The following is a 19,944-nucleotide window of genomic DNA, read 5'->3' as shown; positions in this document are numbered from 1 at the left end:
GAGGGACTCACTCTCAAAATCTACATGAAATAAAATCTCCACCATAGTGGCTTTGTTGGGAAAACAAAACAATGACAGAATGCTTATTTTCAAGGAAGTCTCATGATCCAGAACAACAGCAATTAGCTAATTTTTACAGCAATTCTTATATTGAAGGGGTTTTCAGTTCTACAAACCTGATCACCTATCCACTGGCTAGGTTATAATGTAACATCGGATTGGATCTCACTACTGGAAAATGGGCCTGTAAGGGAGTCAGACGAGCATGGTCAGCAAACTTATCTTAAGTTACGTAATAATGGTGGTGGAAATTTCGGCAAATATATCACAGACTGGAGTTCAGTTCTTGGACAACAGGAGAACAAATTCCAAAAAATAAGGAACGGTGAGACTATACCTCCATAATGGGTACACCAAGTGTAATATAATGTATCCAACAACTACGGTACACTATGCGGGACATAGATAAAGGCCAAGTGGGTTAGTAAGACTAGTTACATATTGTATAAATATACAGGGAAACAGGGGGAGGGGAGCCTATATATAGAGCATAAGAGGTCAAGTGGCCTCCATTGCTCTAAGGCACAACCTCACCTTTTAACCCAGTAGGTATTAATAACCAGTCAGATAGATTTAAACCCCACAAAGGGCCGCAGCCGTAAGAGAGTTAAAAGTGATATTTACCCATATCAAAAGAGGCTAGTCTAACCGGTCCTTGGTCCCCAACGCACGTTTCGGTGCGGGTTCACCTTCTTCAGGTGACGTGCACCGTTCCTTATTTTTTGGAATTTGGTCATACACCCATTTTTACTATGCCGTCACTTGATATATTGATTGCTCTATTGTTCTGTACATACGCCTTATAACAGCCCTGTGTGTTTTTTATCTTATCTTATATTTAATAAAGATTTTTCACGTTTGTTTAATAGTGGCATGTCCGTTTGACTCATTTGTTCTCCTGTTGTCCTAGATATGCTCTGAGTCGTTTTTTGACCCTGATAGATATGCTACTTAGCATATACATGCTAGTTTATGCATGGTAATACCAGTAGATGAATATGTTTTCGGGACTATTTGTGTTATTGGAGTTCAGTTCTTGTGGTGGAGCATGGCAATTGAAATAACAATCAAAATATCCACATAAAACCCAATAATAATGCCCTCCTAGTAATATGCTATTGTTCAAATAAGATAATATATGAAGTGAAAATGCCAGAGATGAGCTAATGTATATTAACTGCAGAATGAAAAATCTAATACAATGAATTGCAATAAAGAAAAATTATGAACCTAATTGTGAATGCAAATGTGATCAAGATAAATCAGCATCAGTCAACGCCCCTAATAAAGCCATCCTGTGCTAGCGAAACATCTGGGGACCACACCTACCAGCAGCACTCTTCATGTTCCTCCTTACTTTGTCCAAACTATATACTGTACTCATTTGCATGGCATATTTGTTAATATCCCACTTAGTATATGGCTTAGATTGTATGTGTAGACATTATTGGGTTTACGATATATCTTTATTACAATTCATTCTATTGGATTTATCATCCTGCACACACACATGTATGTAAGTATATACATTAGTTTATCTCTTGCATTTTACACATGATAGATTATGGTATTTGCTTAATGGCATAGTTTTTAGGAGGGCATTATCATTGGATTTTCTGTTGATGTTTTGATTCTTTTCTGTGTTCATTTCCCATCAATTTAGGTATTCCTGCTATTGGTGTTTCTGGGTTATTGTACCTTATTTGTATCTTTTCTAGGTTTCTTAATCCCGTGGCTTGTTTACATTTTTTTGTTTGCTTATATTAAAATATAACAGTACATTTTTATATACAGTTGGACGTGCTCCTCAATGAATTTGGTACATCTTACTCCTGCACACACTTCATCATGACTGGCTAACAAAATGCCAGTCTCAATGAACCGGGGCTATATGTTTATGTGAATATTAATTTTGTATCTAGAAAATTATATTAAAATATGCTACAGCAAAAAGCCAAATCCATTTTATGGCATTGGTGAAGATATAATTATGTCTCAGTTACTATATATGCATGAGGCGGAAAGATCATGAAAGCATGGCCATTTTTTTTTTATCCCTGTGGATCTAAGTAGCCTATTTCAAGTCTGCATTCATGAGTGAAAAGCTTATTTCACCGCTGGCAAATTTCAATCCCTGAGCCATAGCTACAAGTTTTCCACACGTTGCACAGTTGTCCACGGTGACACAATGACACAAAGCAATATATGAGGCTGACTGACCTATTTATTAAACACATGAGATTTCAGCTATGCCCAACTAGGATTGTTTCATTTACGTTCTACTGAGCAAATTAACGTGTGCCATTTGCTGATAGCATTATTCCAGCTCAGATTGTTTAAGCCCTCAATTGCCAGTGGTAATGGATTGAAGTTTTTGTGCTCGGGGCTCAATAATTTGTATAACGGAGTCCTTTTGTGGGTACTGTGAGGCTTTAGGAGATAAAATTCAACCATTTATTTATTAATTCTAGATAAGGCAGGCTATTATAGTTTTATTGCTCAGCAGGTCCTCTGTGCTCGACTCTAGAACATGCAGCTCTCACAGAAAGCTGCTAAATGCAAGTTATATCACCCAAAACTGACTCTGGGGTAAATGTATATTGCTGTGTAGGCTTAACAAATGGATAATGCACAGAAGCTGCTATAAACTATAAACATCTAATTGTGAAGTCAGCAATCTTAGTGTACAGAAAATGAGTAACTTTCATCCTAAATGCTTAAAAGAAAGCTATAAACAAGCAAAACTTTTCTCAACAGCTCCAGTAATCTATACTGTTGTGTTTAGAATTTTATTTATTTAGCACCATCATATTCCACAGCTCTTTACAGACGTTATCATAAATGTCCCCACTGGGGTCACAATGTAGATTCCCAATCGATATGTCTTTGGAGAGTGGGAGGAAACCGGAGAACCCAGAGGAAACTCACACAAACATGGGGGGAACATACAAACTCCTTGCAGATGTTGTCCATGGTGGGATTTGAACAGAGTTGGGCTGGGAAACTGGCCCAGCCCCAGCTCCTGCCCCTTTCATTCATGCATGCCCTGCATGGTAATACCATGATCTGAGTGGTGCACTCTTTATTGTATAGCTGGCATCGGCTGGCAGGCTGTACAAGTGATGTGGTGGAAAGTGCAGGGGCAGCACCTTCACATCACCTGGAGCCGCTTCCGACTTCTATTACTCTGCCAAGAGAGCTGTGTGTGTGCGGACCTTCCTGTCAGCCAGCACAGTCAGAGGCGCAGCCGACTGTGAAGCAAAGTCTGAGAGGAGACACACACGCACACAACAGCTGACCCGCAGTCACCTGTTTCATGTGCTCAGCGTCTCTAGGCTCCTCTTTCACAAAGCCCTGGACAGCAGTGGAAACGCTGATTGGTCAGAACATGAGTACTGAGCAGCCGAACTGAAACCAGATCCCGGACCCCATTCCAATGAATGGATGGCCTGACCATCCGGTGTTTCCCATACTGTCTGATTGGTGGTAATCTTTCATGTTACCATTAGTCAAAGAACTGCATTTGCCACGCTGCCACACAGATGACAGTGTGTGAGCCAGCAGCTCTGACGAGTGGTGAAAAGGATACCAACGGTCAAGAGTTGGCTGATGAGAGTTCTACTCACATCAGCCTATGCCTGGTCTCGCTGATAGCAGCGAGAGCAGGCGAGATTATCGGTGGACAGGTGAGGATTACTGTGATTTTTTATTTTTTTTGCATTAATAAATAGGCAAAAGAGGGTTATTGTGGGGACATCTAATGAATGTGCCTTTTCTGGAGCAGCTGAGGGCTTCTATTTTTAAGCTGGGAGAGCAAATATCCATGGCACCTCCCGAGTCTGAGAATATCCATCCCCAGTTGTCTGCTTTAGCTTGGCTGGTTATCAAAAATGGGGGGACCCCATGCTGTTTTTTTAAAATATTAATTTAATGTTCGGTTTTTCCCATCTCTAGCTTTGAAGACAGTGACTAAGTGTACCTGTCTTCCAGCATGTAACTCAGTAATTTAATGTCCCCATTGCTAGACAAACAACTTGTTTCTAGATCATGTTTTACATTGCCAGTGTTTATCATTACATAATCTTTTATGATTTGTACAATGAGCCTAATATCTCATGGTAAGAAAACCCTTTAAGTCATCATGGTGGAGCTTCAAAATAGATGTACAAATGTGGCAATATATCAGGAAAAAGGCAGACCACCCCATACTCATTTTTATTGCAAAAAAAAACCTGGTATGCCGCTAAATCTTCTTTGTGTAGAGTAAAGAATGGGGAACACTAAAAGAAGAAATACAGATGCCAATGATACTACTCTGTATTTACATTGTTAATTTGCACAAAAAGTAATTTCCCAACAAATTCAAATGTTACAAAAATGAGTACATTCCAAAGAAAGTATGAGCACAGCTAAAATGTAGACTACAAAATTATAATTAACAAGAATTCGACCACAGGTAAGCAATATTCATTAAAAAGGTGTCCAGCAGACAGTTGACTACAAAAGGGCATTACTTAAAACAGAAAACCCCTTCCCATTTTGTGCTGTCAGGAATGGCACCACATGGAAAAGAAGTGTCACAAATTCTGAGAAAGAAAATAATTTTTTTACACAAGTAAGGTGAAGGCTACAAGAAGATCAGCAAATCTTTACTTATCAGTCAGAATACTGTAGCAAAAGTGATACAAATTTTAACAAAGATGAAACTGCAACCATCTCATAAAGATGTCCACACTGACCACAGATGATAACATATAAACAGGAGCATCTTCTGTTGAGAATGATTGAAGAAACTTGACTTGCAAATTCACTGCAGTTATAGTGTACACTACAGAGGAATAGTATGCATGGATGTCATCCACAAAGGAAACCTAACCTAAAGCCCACGCACAAAAAAGTCCACATACAATTTGTCAGGGCCCATGCTGAAAAATATGAAGACAACTGGGACTCTATACTCTGGGAAGATGAAACCTATATAAATGTTTTTGTATCTGATGGCTTTAAACATGTATGGCTTAGTAAAGGTTAAGAGTACAAAAAACAATATATAGTGTCTACAATGAAACATGATGGTAATGTCCTTATGTGGGGCTGCATTAGTGCTGCTGGTTTGGGGAGCTACATTTCATTGATGGTGTCACAAATTCACAAATGTGCTGCTCTAAATTGAAAGAGAAGATGCTATCATTACCTGATGCCATTGGTGGACATGCATTTTTACAATATGATAATAATCCAAAACACACATCCAAGGCTACTGTTGCATTTCTGAAGAAGAGCAGGGAGAAAGTGCTCCAGTGACCAAGTAAGTCTCTTCATATAAACCCAGTTGAACACCTATTAGGTGTTTTAGAGAATTCAGGCTATAAAAGAGATCATTTTTGAAGACTGAAACAATATAAATGTTACAATATGTCGCCAACTTGTTCATTTCATGCTTAGAAGACCTGGTGCTGTCCTTGGAAATTATGGCGGTCATGCAAAATGCTACAGTACATGTACTTGTTTTGACATCAGGAGTATTTATTTTTACATCAACTAATTTGAGTAAAACTGAAGACTTTGAAATGAAAGTTATATTCTAACCTTACTTTAATGCTATAGGTTAAAAGAATGTTCTTTGAAGATTAATCTTGTAAAAAAAATGTTACATTGCACTTGTGTTCAATGAGATTTAGAGTAAAATGTTAAAAGGGGGTGTACTCATTTATGCATAGCACTGTATTTTTGTGTATATATGCCTGTGTAATGTACATGCATATTTTACATGTGTGTATATGATTGTGTGTGTATGTACTGTGAGGCAGCGATCGGGGTTATTTGCGAGAGTCGCTATGTGTCCCCCCAGGATTCTCTCAGAAGAGTATTGAGGCCGCGGGAATTCATTGCAGTCACAGGCATAGATATTTATCCAGGGCAGATTTAGGAAAACCTGCCATGGACTTTTATTTTTGAAACGGACTACAGGAAGGTAGCGGGGTGGTCCGTTTCCTCCCCCGCCGGGTTTTCCATGTGGCCTATAGCCACAGGTTGATTGTTAAGACCCCTGGGCGAGATGGTTGGGTGTGTCAGATTGGAGTTTGCATCTTGCGGAACAGTCAGCTCTGCAGAAGATCAGCCTGTGTGTTAGGGGTCGAGTTCCTGCCTCTGCACAGGGGGAATCTCGGGCCATCTCTGCTGCGGTCTCCCATTCTTCTCCTACCGCAGTGGAACCTGCTCAGTGGAGACGTCGATCCCAGCGTCTCGCTCAGTCTGACTCTATGCTAAGAGTTACTGCTGCATTTCCTGCTTCTGCCATTGAAGTCAGTGCTGGGCAGCGGCGAGCAGACGCTTCTGGGACTAAGTCCTGCTTTTCACGTTCTGAGCATGCCCAGACTAAGATCTCTCAGTGGGGATCGAGGGTCACATAATCAGATACTGCAGCTAAGTCATTGGTCCTTCTTGGAAGGACCTTGTAGGTGCTAGGACTAAGTCCTGCTTTGCACTCTGAGCATGCCCAGGGCACGATCTCTCAGTGGAGATCTGGGGTCACATGCTCAGGTACTGCAGCAACTCCATTGGTCCTTCTTTGAAGGTCCTAAACGTGCTGCAACTATTTAAGGCTTGTATAGCCGCACGGCCATGCGCTAGTATTGACTTGATAATGTGTGTGTGTAGATGGATGTATGTCAATGGATGAAAGCTACTAAATCATTCCCATTCCTAGTGTTGTTGACTGTTCGCGAATGATGGAAGCTATCTAGCACCCGTCCAAGCCATCAGCACGTTACACACATTACAGCGCCTAATTGCTGTGACCGCCAGTGCGGCGCCGTGCGCTTTCTCTGCGCTTTCCTGACCTAAGCCTGGGTGGTTAGTGGCGTCCGCCAGTGCGGAACCGCGCGCACTCTCGTGCTTCTTAAATATTATTATTTCTGTCTCTCTGACACCCCAGTAGCGGTGTTGAGCGCATGAGGTCTTTATGAACTCAAATCCTGAGTCTTGGGATTGAGTTCTAAGACTCCTTGCTTGCGCTCTTGGTGCAGTTCCGTGGCCCTGTGACGCAACAGGGTTCGCTTCCCTCACACAGGGTGAAGTTAACCCATGTGTGTATTCACATTGTACCGCCATATTGTCCGTCTCTACTAGCAGCAGGGTTTTCACCTGCACGGTGGACCTCGGACTGCGAACGCACCTAATACTATTCCATCTTAAACTTGGTGCATTCCGCCAGTCCTAACACTGTGTGAGTTAACATAGAGCCAGCAGGGCGAACTCCTGGCACCCCACAGCGTGATATGGTGGGGCCGTTGCCCTCGCAACCTGATTCCCACAGACTGTTTTGTTTCCCGGCTGTGATCAGGAGTATACATTATGCTGTACACTATGTGAGTGTGGACATTAAAACACATTTGCTGTGAACTTTTCCTGTGGTCACTGTCTGTCACACTGAACCAACTTCGCTGCGCTACAGTACATATGTGTAATCTGTGTATCTGTACTTAAAGTGTATATACATACAGTACACATGTGTGTATGTCAGAGGAGCATGACAAAGTTGGGGGACATGTCATGCACATGGGCCCCTGGCCTAAAAAAAATCCTTTGATTTGACATATGAGTGGTTAATTGTTTAATGCTGAGCAGAAGCCTAGGGATATGAAAAGGGCAAGTTATTTTTTTTGTTTAGTCATGAATTACACATGTAACTATTGTTGAAGGTTTTTTTGTGTAAAACACAAAAGTGGAAATGAAACAGAGAACTACCCTTCTTTCTGTTGCAAGATTCCATGCTATTTAGATCCACTCATCTATATTTTGTAGTCCATTTGTGCTTGCGTTGGTGAGATTCCCAGCAGTTACATAATTTTGCAACACTATAGGATGGAAAAGCTCCTTTAAAATAAAATATATATTCTGTACATTTTTTTTTTCTTGGCTACTTGGATTTCTTCATATGGTGGATATCCAAAAGATTCATTACTGCTGTATATTTAGTGCACTACAGCTTCCCATCATAACTGAAGTTGGCACAACAGCATCATGACATTTAAGTAAAGTGCACTTCAGAATATAGGGAGCATAGTACTTATAATAGTCCACCATCACAGGTGCTCACTATATGTTATATTGAAGTATCTAGCTGCCTGAAACAGGGACAACATTAATCAGAGCTTGGCTGCACAATTACAGCCAAGTTTGTTTTAGTTTGAAATGCTGTTGTGTTTTAGAGGAAACATAGTTTGAAAAGCTGGTGGGAGACTAAGGGTGGAGGCCTGCTCAGTCCATCACTGCCCCCGCTTGGCTTCTCCTTCTACACACATAGAGACATGTCAATCAACTGGAGCAGTTTAGAGAGAAGTTGACTGAGTGAGGATCACATCGGACTAGTCAGGTCTCTCCCTAAAGACAACGGTCAGCTTTTCAAGCTATATTTTCTCTGAAATGTCACAGAGATATTTCAGAGTAAAACATACCCGGCTGTAATCAGGCACCAAGACTCTCATTCATCCTGACTATGGTATAGGCAGCATGAATTTAATGGCAGGTTTACTTGAAGTTAAAACTATATACCGTAATTGAGAGTCAAATAACAGCTATATCATGTTTCCAAATGTGAATGACTATGGGAAATGCATCTGTGTTGACTTTCGCTTAAATATTAACATGTAAGTTATCTGAATTAATGATATGCTAATTTGTCAATACTTGCATTTATGGTAATGAATTTATAAATATGCAAAACAATGATAACATAAATGTCCCCTATGCATTGACTATTCACATATCATAAATGTGTTATTTTGCATATTATATTGTATGTCAAGACCTACTGCACATCAGATGAATACTAGAAATCAACAAGGAGTTCCAGAGTGAAATAAAACCATGAGACCATGCATTGAGTGTATTATGCTGTTTATTTCTAATATTCACTATGATTTAAAGTTAATGGCGTTATTCCTAACTTTTAATATATTTTTCAATTAATGCAGAATCTCTTTTGAGTCTTGTCCACCACTGATTATTACAATGTAAAGAAGGTCTGTAGAATGTATTAAAATATAATATATCTGGACATAAATGTGCCACATCACTTTTTAATTAAAAATCTATCCATGTGATTTGCTGTTTCTGTAAGTCCCATAAAAGTTAATAGAGAGAATATAGCTTTTTCTTCATTCATTCTTTGCTTCAACGTGGTGGCAGTGGTCATCTCACCAGAGAGGATTGGGTCACGGAGCTGCCATTCTCCTAAATGACTGCAATGGGAACAACCCTTTAAAGGGTATCTGTCAGCAGGATGTCACTGGCAAACTTTCCCCACCCAGCACTGCCTTCTGCTGCTTACTGTTAAGCAGGAGAAGGCAGCAATGGCCTTGGAATAGAGCCAGAATGACAGAGGCTTTTGAAGAGCTTTACACTCGGAGAGCACTTAAGCTTTATTTGCATATTGTTTCAAATGCTACTTTTCCGGTAAAAGAGGAACAGACTGACCATGTAAAGTTATTGCTGGACTTGTTTTTGAAAGTGTTACAAGCACATATAAATAGTTTTGGGGTTAAATTCAGTACATTGATTCTCTTTAAAGGGAATGCCTCATTTAAATATATATTATTTTAGTAATTGAATTGCATGTATTTTATGGAATATAACTTATTTGCAATTGGTTAATTAAAAATGGTGAACGGTTGGTATTCTGCAGTTGCATGTATTCTAATACATAAAATTGTCAATTTTACAAGTTTAACCACCTGCAAAGAATGGAGAGATCTGTAATTTTTATCGTACGCATACTTCAACTGAGAGAGACAGAATCTACAAATAAAAATCAGAAAATCACATTGTATAATTTTTAAATGATTAAATTGCATTTTATTGCATGAAACCTTTCCACCATAGCCAAGAACAAAAAGCTGTCTAAGGACATCAGGGACAAAATTGTAGGCCTGCACAAGGCTGTAATTGGATACAGGACAATAGGCAAGCAGCTTGGTGAGAAGGCAACATCTGTTAGCACAATTATTAGAAAATGGAAGAAACACAAGATGACTTTCAATCTTCCTCCGTCTGAAGCTCCATGCAAGATTTCACCTTTGCTGGGTAAGGATGATTCTGAGAAAGCTCAGGAATCTGCCTAGAACTACAAGGGAGGAAATGGTCAATGACCTAAAGAGAGCTGGGACCACAGTCTCAATCATTACCATTAGTAACAAAATACACTGTCATGGATTAAAATCATGCAGCGCACGCAAGGTCCTCCTGCTCACATCAGCACATATCCAGGCCTGTTTGAAGTTCACCAATGACCATCAGAATGATTCAGAGTAGGCATGGGAGAAGGTCATGTGGCTACATGGGCCAAAATAGAAATTTTTGGTATCAACTCCATTCACCGTGTTTGGAGGAAGAGGAAGGATGAGTACAACCCAAAGAACACAGTCCCAACTGTGAGGTAAGGTGGAAGAAACATCACACTTTTGGGGGTGGCTTTTCTGCAAAGGGGATAGAACGTCTGCACCCTATTTGAAAGGGAAGATGGATGAGGTCATGTATCGTAGATTTTGGCCAACGATCTCCTTCTCTCAGTAAGAGTGAGCAATAAAGATGGGTCGTGGCTGGATCTTCTAGCATGACAATGACCCGAAACACACAGCCAGGGCAACTAATGAGTGGCTCTGTAAAAAGCATTTCTTGATCCTGGAGTAGCATAGCCAGTCTATAGACCTGAACTCAATAGAATATCTTTGGAGGGAGATGAAACTGACCTGACATTATGATTCTCTAGGTCATTACGAGTTTGTAGATTCCAAACATGTATAGGTTATTTTTTATTTACGTGGTGAAAAAAAATATACAAAGTTTGTAAAAAAAATTGTGCCATTTTCCAAGACCCATAGCGTCTCCATTTTTCAGGATTTGGGATTGGGTGCAGGTTTATGTTTTGCATGCCGAACTGATGTTTTTATTGACACCATTTTGGGATGGATACGATGTTGTGATCGCTCGTTATTGCATTTTTATTGCAATGTTGTGGCAGCCAAAAAACCTGAATTCTGTTATTTTGATTTTTTTTCTTGCTACGTTGTTTATCAATCTGTTGAATAGATCAGGCGATTCTTAATGCGGCAATACCAAATATGTGTATTTTTTTTAATTGTTTAATTTTGAATGGGGCAAAAGGGGGATATTTCAACTTTTATATTTTTTTTAAATATGTTTATGAAAGATTCATATATTTGCACTGTGTTAGTCAGTAGATAGAAAAATATTTAGATTTGAGGGTCCTCAGTGGTTGATACCATTTAATGGCTAACTGAAAATTTGGTAACAAATTGCAAGCTTTCGAGACTACATACGTCTCTTCATCAGGCATAGAATAATATAAAGTCTGAAGAATCACATATTTATACACAACAGAGCACAGAAATAATGTAATAGATAAGACAGGTGACGTGAAGCAAAACTATCAGTATGGGAGAGGGATAAACAGTTTTGGCCGTAAATATCAGAACAGTGCATAGAAAAGGAGTGTCAAAGTTTTATTATAGAGTTACCTGTGTCCAAACATTTTTGTATCCCTGATCACAGCACCATGGACAAGGAATTACTTCTATTCAAAGGTAACTTCAAATCTCAGAGAGAAAGAAGCATCTGGGAGTACAAACTTATGACAACCTTTGACATACTCAGTGCAGGAATGAATGTGTCTCATGGATTTATCTCTTTCTACATCAACTAAGGTATTTGCTCTTCAGACCTTGTGGGGCATCACAACACAATACCAGACCCCATTTAGTGGACAAGAAAATGTTCACACTCCTTATCTATGAACTGTTCTGATATTTGCAGCCAAAACTGCTTATCCTTTTCCCATAATGATAATTCTGCTTCACGTCACTTGTCTTATTATTGCATTATTCCTGTGCCCTGTTTTGTATAAATAGGTGACTCTACAGATTTTGCATTACTCTGTGTCTAATGAAGAGACCTGAGTATTCTCGAAAGCTTGCAATTTGTTACCATCTTTTCAGTTAGCCTTTAAAAAGTATCAACCACTGAGTTCTGAAATCTAGATATTTTTTAAATATGTTTAAAACCTTTTTTTTACTTGTCACTTTCTTCATTAGACTCCATGGAAAACTAGAAGCTGCGATCATCCGATCGCCTGTGCTACACACAGTCTGGAACAAGAGGCAGGCAGCGCGAGGGGGAAAAGGCAGAGAGGCAGGAGAGCTGTAAGGACAGGGCATTTCCCCTGCACGTGTAAATCATTATCATACAATTTCAACTATGGATTTCTCTAAGGCTATGTGCACACGTTCAGGATTTCTCGCAGAAAATTCCTGAGAAAAACCGGACATTTTCGGCAAGAAATCCGCAAGAAAACCGCATGCGTTTTTGCAGCAATTTTGCCGCGGTTTGACGCGTTTTTGCTGCGGTTTTGATGCGTTTTTTTTCCGGACACTTCCCAATGCATTTTGTAGTGGGAAATCCGCAAAAAACACACAAAATTAATGAACATGCTGCGGTTTTTACCGCGATGCGTTTTTTTTCGTGGAAAAAAACGCATCATGTGCACAAAACATGCGGAATTCATTCTAAATGATGGGATGCTTATTGTATGCGTTTTTTTGCGGTTTTATAGCGTTTTTATCAGGAAAAACCACGAAAAAAACATGAAAAAACCGCAACGTGTGCACACAGCCTAAAACAACAAAATATGTTTGAAAAAGAAAGGTAAGGATTTACTCAGCATTACAGCACCTTTACATACATGTCATTAGTTTGGGGCATAAATCCCAATGACAGGTCTTCTTTAATGAGGAATTACAATATAAGCTTAATATTTTGGCACTGGAATTTTGCTACTTTTAGTCAAGGTCCCTTTAGTTAGACTATTTTCTTTTTATATTTCTTGATGACTAGATCAGGTTTTATTGTTATTCAATCCTATATATTAGAAGAGAACAGAGCATGTAATATATTACTGTCATAAGATTTTTCCAGCAAATCACTCATTGTAAAAATCAGTTTTCCTTTCAGTTTTTGTGCTACTGATAAATTGATTTTTTGATGCTTTCAGAACCAATCTGATGTCTGGAAGTCCATAAATCCATTATTACATCGTCAGACTGCATTACGCTCACAGTTTTTCTTTATTGCAAAGGCAGTGAATCCACCAGCAATATGAATATTTTCTACACTCTGGGTTGAAAATAATTTTTATTCCTTGTTCTTGCTGCTTTTATGTGAAACAATCCTTGTAGAATCAGATTGTATAAACCATGTTGTGGAGAGAGGCTAGTAGTAGTGCCCAGTGAATATGTTGATCTTTACCGCCAGTAATTGCTTTCCAGCCACTATAATCATTCCCACTGTTACTGTGCATTGATTTTTTTATTCGCTGACAATACTGGTCACATCATCACGATTAATAGGTTGGTATGTTTATTATACTGGTCTTTATAATTTCAGCTCTAGTGTTCTTGGGAAGGTTATGATCTCTGTGTCCTTCTCCTGCCATCTTCCTCTGTTTCCTTGTGTCTGTTTTAAAGCAAGCACTTTTCAGGTGATAAGACGGATATGCTATGTTTTGTTTTTACTGCACCTAATGGATAGCTCTCCCAGCTAAGCAGGTGTAAAAAAAAGCATTTTTATCAATCATTAATATGCAAAGTGAATGAACAAAAGAGAAATCTAAACAAACTCAGTGTTCGCAGTGCTGACATTTGCCTCCAAAATATCATAAAATTTTCTAGGTCCGCTTTACTTACTCAGTTTTTTAAGGAGCTCAGCATGGAAGTTGTTTCAACTATCTTGGAGAACTAACCACAGATCTTTTGTGGATGTAGACTTGTGAAATTCCTTCGGTCTCTTCATGTAATCCCAGAGAGACACAATGATGTTGAGTTCAGGGCTTCATGAAGGAACATTTGATCATATTCTGGAATCCTTGTTCTTCTTTATGCTGAAGATAGCTCTTAATGATATTGGTGGTATGTTTAGGCATGTTGTCCCACTGACTAAACAAATTTGGAGTCAGATGCTTTCTTGGTGGTATTGCATGATAGATAAGTATCCACCTGTATTTCTCAGCATTGAGGGCACCATTAATCCTGACCAAATTCCCAACTCTGTCAGCTGAATTGCAGCCCCAAACTTGCAAGCAACCTTCAAGAAGCTTCACTGTTGTCTGCAGACACTCATTATAGTACTGCTCTCCAGCCCTTCAGTGAACAAATTGCCTTTTGTTACACCAGATATTTCACATTTTGATTCATCAGTCCAAAGCATCTGCTGCAATTTTTGTACACCACGAATCCTATGATTTTGTGCATAGTTGAGTTGCTTAGCTTTGTTTACAAGATATGGCTTTTTGACAGTAATTTTTCCTTGATAACCACTTTTGCCCAAACTTCTCTAAAAAGTAGATGAGTGTACTTGTTGTGTGATGATGGCACTGCTAGACATCTTCTGATTCCAAAGTGTAGTAAGCATGATATGTGTTTCATCTGCTGCACTAAGATTCTTTGCTGACCTCTGTGTTTGCGGTCCTCACAATGGTCCATTTCTTAATACTTCTTCAAAAGAACTTCAACAGTACTTATTGAAGGCAAAGGGTGATCACTCCAAATATTGATGTTACTTAGATGTATCTTTTGTTCATTCATTTTGTTAATAAATAAAAATAAACTAGCACCCGTTTTTGTGCACACATTCTTACTTTGCAGCATTTTTCCACTCCTGCCTAAAGCTTTTGCAACCTTGGTCAATGCTTGGACAGTAACCTAGACAACAAACACTCAGCACCACAGGAAAGAATGTGTTGCCATACTTTCCATTGGGTTAGTAATAAGTCCTGCACTATGCTCTAATCATACCAATTACAAATATGTTCTTTCTTACCTTTGCTTCTAACTCAACCTATGTCAAGATGTGTGGTGCCTCATGACCAGCTTAAATAAAGATGTCTCAGTGATATGATGTTGGAAGATGTCTGGGGTATATGTGGCTAGGTACAGCTATCCAGTGGTAGTGATTAGGACCATAAATAGTAAAATACTAAGTTATAGTTTATATACATCAATGATAAAATAGTTAACAGAAACAGAAGTGCTCAAAGTTCTTGCAATGACATATACACCAAAGAGACGTCCTTGCATCTGCTTAGTGTCTCACAACAAATCTGTGAATAATGAGAACGCTGGCGTGGCATTATAGCTCGGTGCTGCGTGCCAGGGAAATGCCAACAAACCATTCTATCAAGGCCAGAGAGGACTTATAGAGTGGCTCACAGCAGCACGCTAGGGTTTTGCCCACAATAGAACACATTATATCTTTAGCTCACTGCTCAAACAGAGCTTCTCAATAGGTACATGTTAGGTATGATGCCACGTCACTACATTGGCACATAAAAGAGAGTTTAAAGACCAAGAAGGTCATGTCACAAGAGACTGAAAGATTGGGAACATACAAGTCAACGTTATCGTTTGTCACGCCTTACATTTAAGGAGGTTGTGGCTTCAAGAGCCAATTCAAGAACTTGAGATGAGACCTACCTCTATGGACATGGAATGACTTCTATTTCTCGTTCGGCTTTTGTCTGTCTACAGTTAGAGCTTATAGCTCATTCTTTATAGGTTTATAAGTGCACAGCAAACAAAATCCTTAACCTTTAGTATTGTAGTCGCTATCACTAGTCATTGTAATTTTATACTAACTGATCCTTGCTTACAAAAATATGTTGTGAACTTGGTTGAGCTTCCAAAAATCCTGCTAATTTGCAATTACAAGAAGCAACATTTCACGTTCGAGACTTTGAGTTCTTCCAATTATATTAGTAGAACATGTGCCGGTTATTTGTAAGATAGGGCAGAGACGACATAGTTAATGGTTGAGTTGCCTTGGAATATGTAGTTTTCTATAATATATCCAAACTTTTCTCAAGACTGACTGTTTATTAAATTCTACATTATTAATAGCATGCTTCATCTACAACAAAAACCACTTAACGAGACACAAAGCAGAGACGGGCTCAAAATTAATCATGCCCTGGCTGCTATAAACAGTTTCACAACAGCATAAAGGAATAGTCGGAAACATAGTACATAATGCCTGTGATAGAAATGGTTGCATGGCTTGTGTTAATAATTACAAAGAAAATATTCAGTTGCTATAAATGATTTTCAAATGAAATAACATAAATAATAATAATAATAATAAATAATATTTAATTTAAAGGTATTCTACTCATTGCTTTCAGCTTCGTAATACCCCTCATGACCTTATCATGCACAGATGTAAACATGGAGGTGTCAGCTTTAGACAGGGGTACACCACACATCTGAATAACCTGCAAAGGCATTGTCACTCTGAGCAAAATGAATGGAGGAAGCCAGTGCAGCAGCACAGGGTGCGTGTGTAATCACTTGTCACACATGAAAAGAGATGTGCACAGCTGCCTGCCTGGATCATTGTGTCAGAGAGAAAGGGAAGTTGCTGTAGTCAATGCAGATGGACCAAAAACAAGACATTACATCAAACTGTACAGGAAGTTTGCTAGGCAGATGAACTGCAGGATAAACCTTACCGGCCACATTGGCCAACCCACCTTAGACTCCTTGAGCCAGATATGAATCCAACCTAATGGCAGGTGCTAGGGTCACTGTTGGTAGGAAGCCCCTTTGGTGCTGATGTTTATGGCTGCAGGTCCCTCTTAGGATACTGCACTGAATGAACATTCCCTGGCTGTTTTACATCTTTGCTTTCAGGGTAAATCCACCTTGACGGTCATTTCTGTTGTCACCTCTGGGAAGCAGGCAAGGAAGCAGCAGAGGAAAGGCCACAAATGCTGTTCTAATCCGTAGCATTTTCTCTCTACCTCTGTGACAAGTGTAGTTACTATCAGGTCTTCCAGCAACTGAAGAGGCTTTACAGCAGCTGTGAAAATATGAAGAGCACAAGGGATGTATGGGATGGGGAACAGAGGCTGTGAGTGCCATCTGCAGGGAAACATGAGGCAGCAGAAAACACCTTACCCTCTTAGCGTGCCTGCAGTGCTTCGCTGCAAAGGGTTAAACGTTTTCAATGCAGCATATCATACACAATCTGAAAATTGAAAAAATAAGTTGTGTATAATGTGTATATACCCTAAGGAAAGTTCCATGACTAAATGTCTATGCAGCTGTTGCAAAGCTGGTGCCTGACAAATACTGCATTACTATGACGGTATATGCAGTTAGGTAATAACATAGGTGTTATTATATGGGAACAGGTCTAGAAAAAAGAGTACATTTTGCCTGCAGGAAATATATGTAGAGAAAGGATTGTTCTCCAAAGGATACTGTTTGGAGGACTGGTGTATACTCATATAAGCATCAGAATCACAGAGGCAGTCTGGGAAAGAAATGGTTAATTTACAGATCAAAAAAAGGTTAAAGGGAATCGGTCACCTACATTTTCGTTTATGAGCTGCAGCCACCGCCATTAGGGGCTTATCTACAGCATTCTGTAGATAAGTCCCCGATGTAATCTGAAAGTTAAGAAAAACAAGTTATATTATACTTACCTGGGGGAGCGGTCTGGTGCGGTCCAGTCCGACAAGCGTCGTGGTCCTGGTCCCGCGCCTCCCATCTTCATGTGATGACATCCTCTCCCTTGCTCCCTGTCACGACTCCTGCACAGGCGTACTTTATCTGCCCTGTTGAGGGCAACGCAAAGTACTGAAGTGCGCAGGTGCCGGGAAAGGTCCGAGAAGCCCAGCACCTGCACACTGCAGTGCTTTGTGCTGCCCTCAACAGGGCAGATAAAATACGTCTGCACAGGAGCCGAGACAGGAAGCAAGGAAGAGGACGTCATCGCATGAAGATGGGAGGCGCTGGACAGCGACACCCATCGGACCGGACTGCACCAGACCGCCCCCCCCCAGGTGAGTATAATCTAACTTGTTAATCTTATCTTTCAGGTTACATCGGGGGCTTATCTACAGCATTACATAAACAGATGCCGTTAGTCTGCTGACAGTTTTCAGCTGATGATTTTATATTACAATGTATTTACTTTGTCCTTCAACTTTGTTTGTAGCCGGTTGGCAAAAAGCTGGTAAACAATGCACAATTACAGTTTCCCTTGCTGTTGCCCTGACAAGAGTAGTACTATTTTTCGAAAAAAAATCATCTTTTTGTCTTATCCAAAATCTCCTTTTTAAAGGGATCCTAACAGCTTTCCCATGTCCCCCAAACCACCATCATGTATTTATTGCTAGCTTTATACCCTTCCTAACAATTATTTTTTCTTTTCTAATTGATATCTGCATATGGCAAGAAAATTATTTTATAGCAATGCTTGTGATATGCTAATTAGTGGCGGACTAGTCATGGGGGTGTTGTTTTCCCGAGACCAGTCATCTCACTAATCATGATATCATGCTCTTGTAGGCATGAGTGACATGAGTTATTAGAGTGGCGTCACTACCCGCACCTTGCAAATCTCTCCCTACCTACAATGTGCAGTAAACAATGTGTATGTTCCCCAGCATCATCAGGGCACTGCATATGGCCAGAGAGGCAGCGGTGTCACAAATCCTTCATCACCACTATAAAATGATTTGCAAAAAGCCAGCAGTGGTGGTGCTCTTGCAAATCAAACAAACAGGTATGATAACATGATTAGTGGGACGATTAGTCTTGGGTAAACAACAGCCTCATGATAAGTCACCCACTATTTATCAAATCACCACCAAAGTTATAAAATAGTTTTTTGCTATACGCAGATATCAATTTGATATTAAAATGGCTTTTTAGGAAAGAAGGGTATAATGGTAGTAATAAATACACGGTCCTGGTTTGGGGGACCCAGGTAAGCTGTCAGGTTCCATTAATGAAACTACTATTTTATCATTCCTCTAATATTCCTTCTATTAATCAAAATTGACTGTCGGGTCAGACACTCAAATACACATTGGACTTCTTTAGTGTTCTTATAGGCAGCAATAGTAATTTAGTAAACATTCTAAAACTTCCAATGTCAACATTTCTCTTAACCATAGTTGGTCCTTGTATATATTTCAGAGGGAGCTGTAGACGGATTATGTACGAGCCATGGGCCCATGGATGCAAGAATTTTCTAAGTACTCAGATATCCAAGAAGTATAGTTTCTCCTTGTGGAGACTGACATGCTAAGCATGCCGAGATGAGGAGACTGAAAGCCACAATGCTCCTCTGGGAAATATGCAAATTGTCTCCTCAGAGAGGAAGAGGACTAGAACTCTAGTGCCACCTATTGGAAGTAGCAATCCTACTACTACTACTACTAGCCAAACCAGAATCTCAATTTGCAGACAATGTGTTTCGTGGTACTGCCCCTCGTCAGTGCAAAGTGGAGATCTCGTTTCTTTGAGTACCTCCCCCTCAGGAGGTACTCAAAGAAAGTTTTTGTTTCTTTAGGCTGATTTAATATAATGCCAATTGCTGTCTACCTGAATCCCCCTTTAAGTTATAATTGTCTATTGGCTGTGCTCTAGAAATATAGTAAAACAGTATTATATTATTACACAATTTACTAACAAACGTAATCCCTAATAAATCTTTTCCTAATCTGTACTAATTCAGTTAGAAACATTTCACTCATCATCCTAAATAACTGTCAGTCATAAAAACAAATGTGATATACAGGAGCATGGAACTTGTTAATCGGTAACTTGTGAGCATCTCTCTGGGAATCTCAATCACAGCTACGAATGACAAGTGGAAGAAATATATTAAGAAATTATCAGAACAGGGAAATATTCTTAGTTTTAATTTAAAAATATAATGGAATTGAAAATTAAGCAACTTAACAAGTTAACTAATTCAGTGCCATGAGAACAGAGTCCAGATCTTCAATTTTTCCACTGAATT

General features: G+C 39.5%; 1 protein-coding gene across 1 annotated transcript in view; it reads right to left on the bottom strand.

Annotated features, from left to right (window-relative positions):
* Nucleotides 1–16,971, bottom strand: part of LOC138665605 (cGMP-dependent protein kinase 2-like) — a 340,073-nt gene extending 323,102 nt beyond the window's left edge. Inside the window, exon 1 of the mRNA XM_069753231.1 lies at nucleotides 16,658–16,971. The gene's annotated coding sequence lies outside the window, so the exon portion shown is untranslated. The remainder of the gene's footprint in view (nucleotides 1–16,657) is intronic.
* Nucleotides 16,972–19,944: the final 2,973 nt, after the last annotated feature.

Source organism: Ranitomeya imitator, chromosome 2, assembly GCF_032444005.1.
Source record: "Ranitomeya imitator isolate aRanImi1 chromosome 2, aRanImi1.pri, whole genome shotgun sequence".
Classification (NCBI taxonomy): domain Eukaryota; kingdom Metazoa; phylum Chordata; class Amphibia; order Anura; family Dendrobatidae; genus Ranitomeya; species Ranitomeya imitator.
Note: the sequence above shows the minus strand (reverse complement) of the source record. Positions and strands in the feature narration are given on the sequence as shown.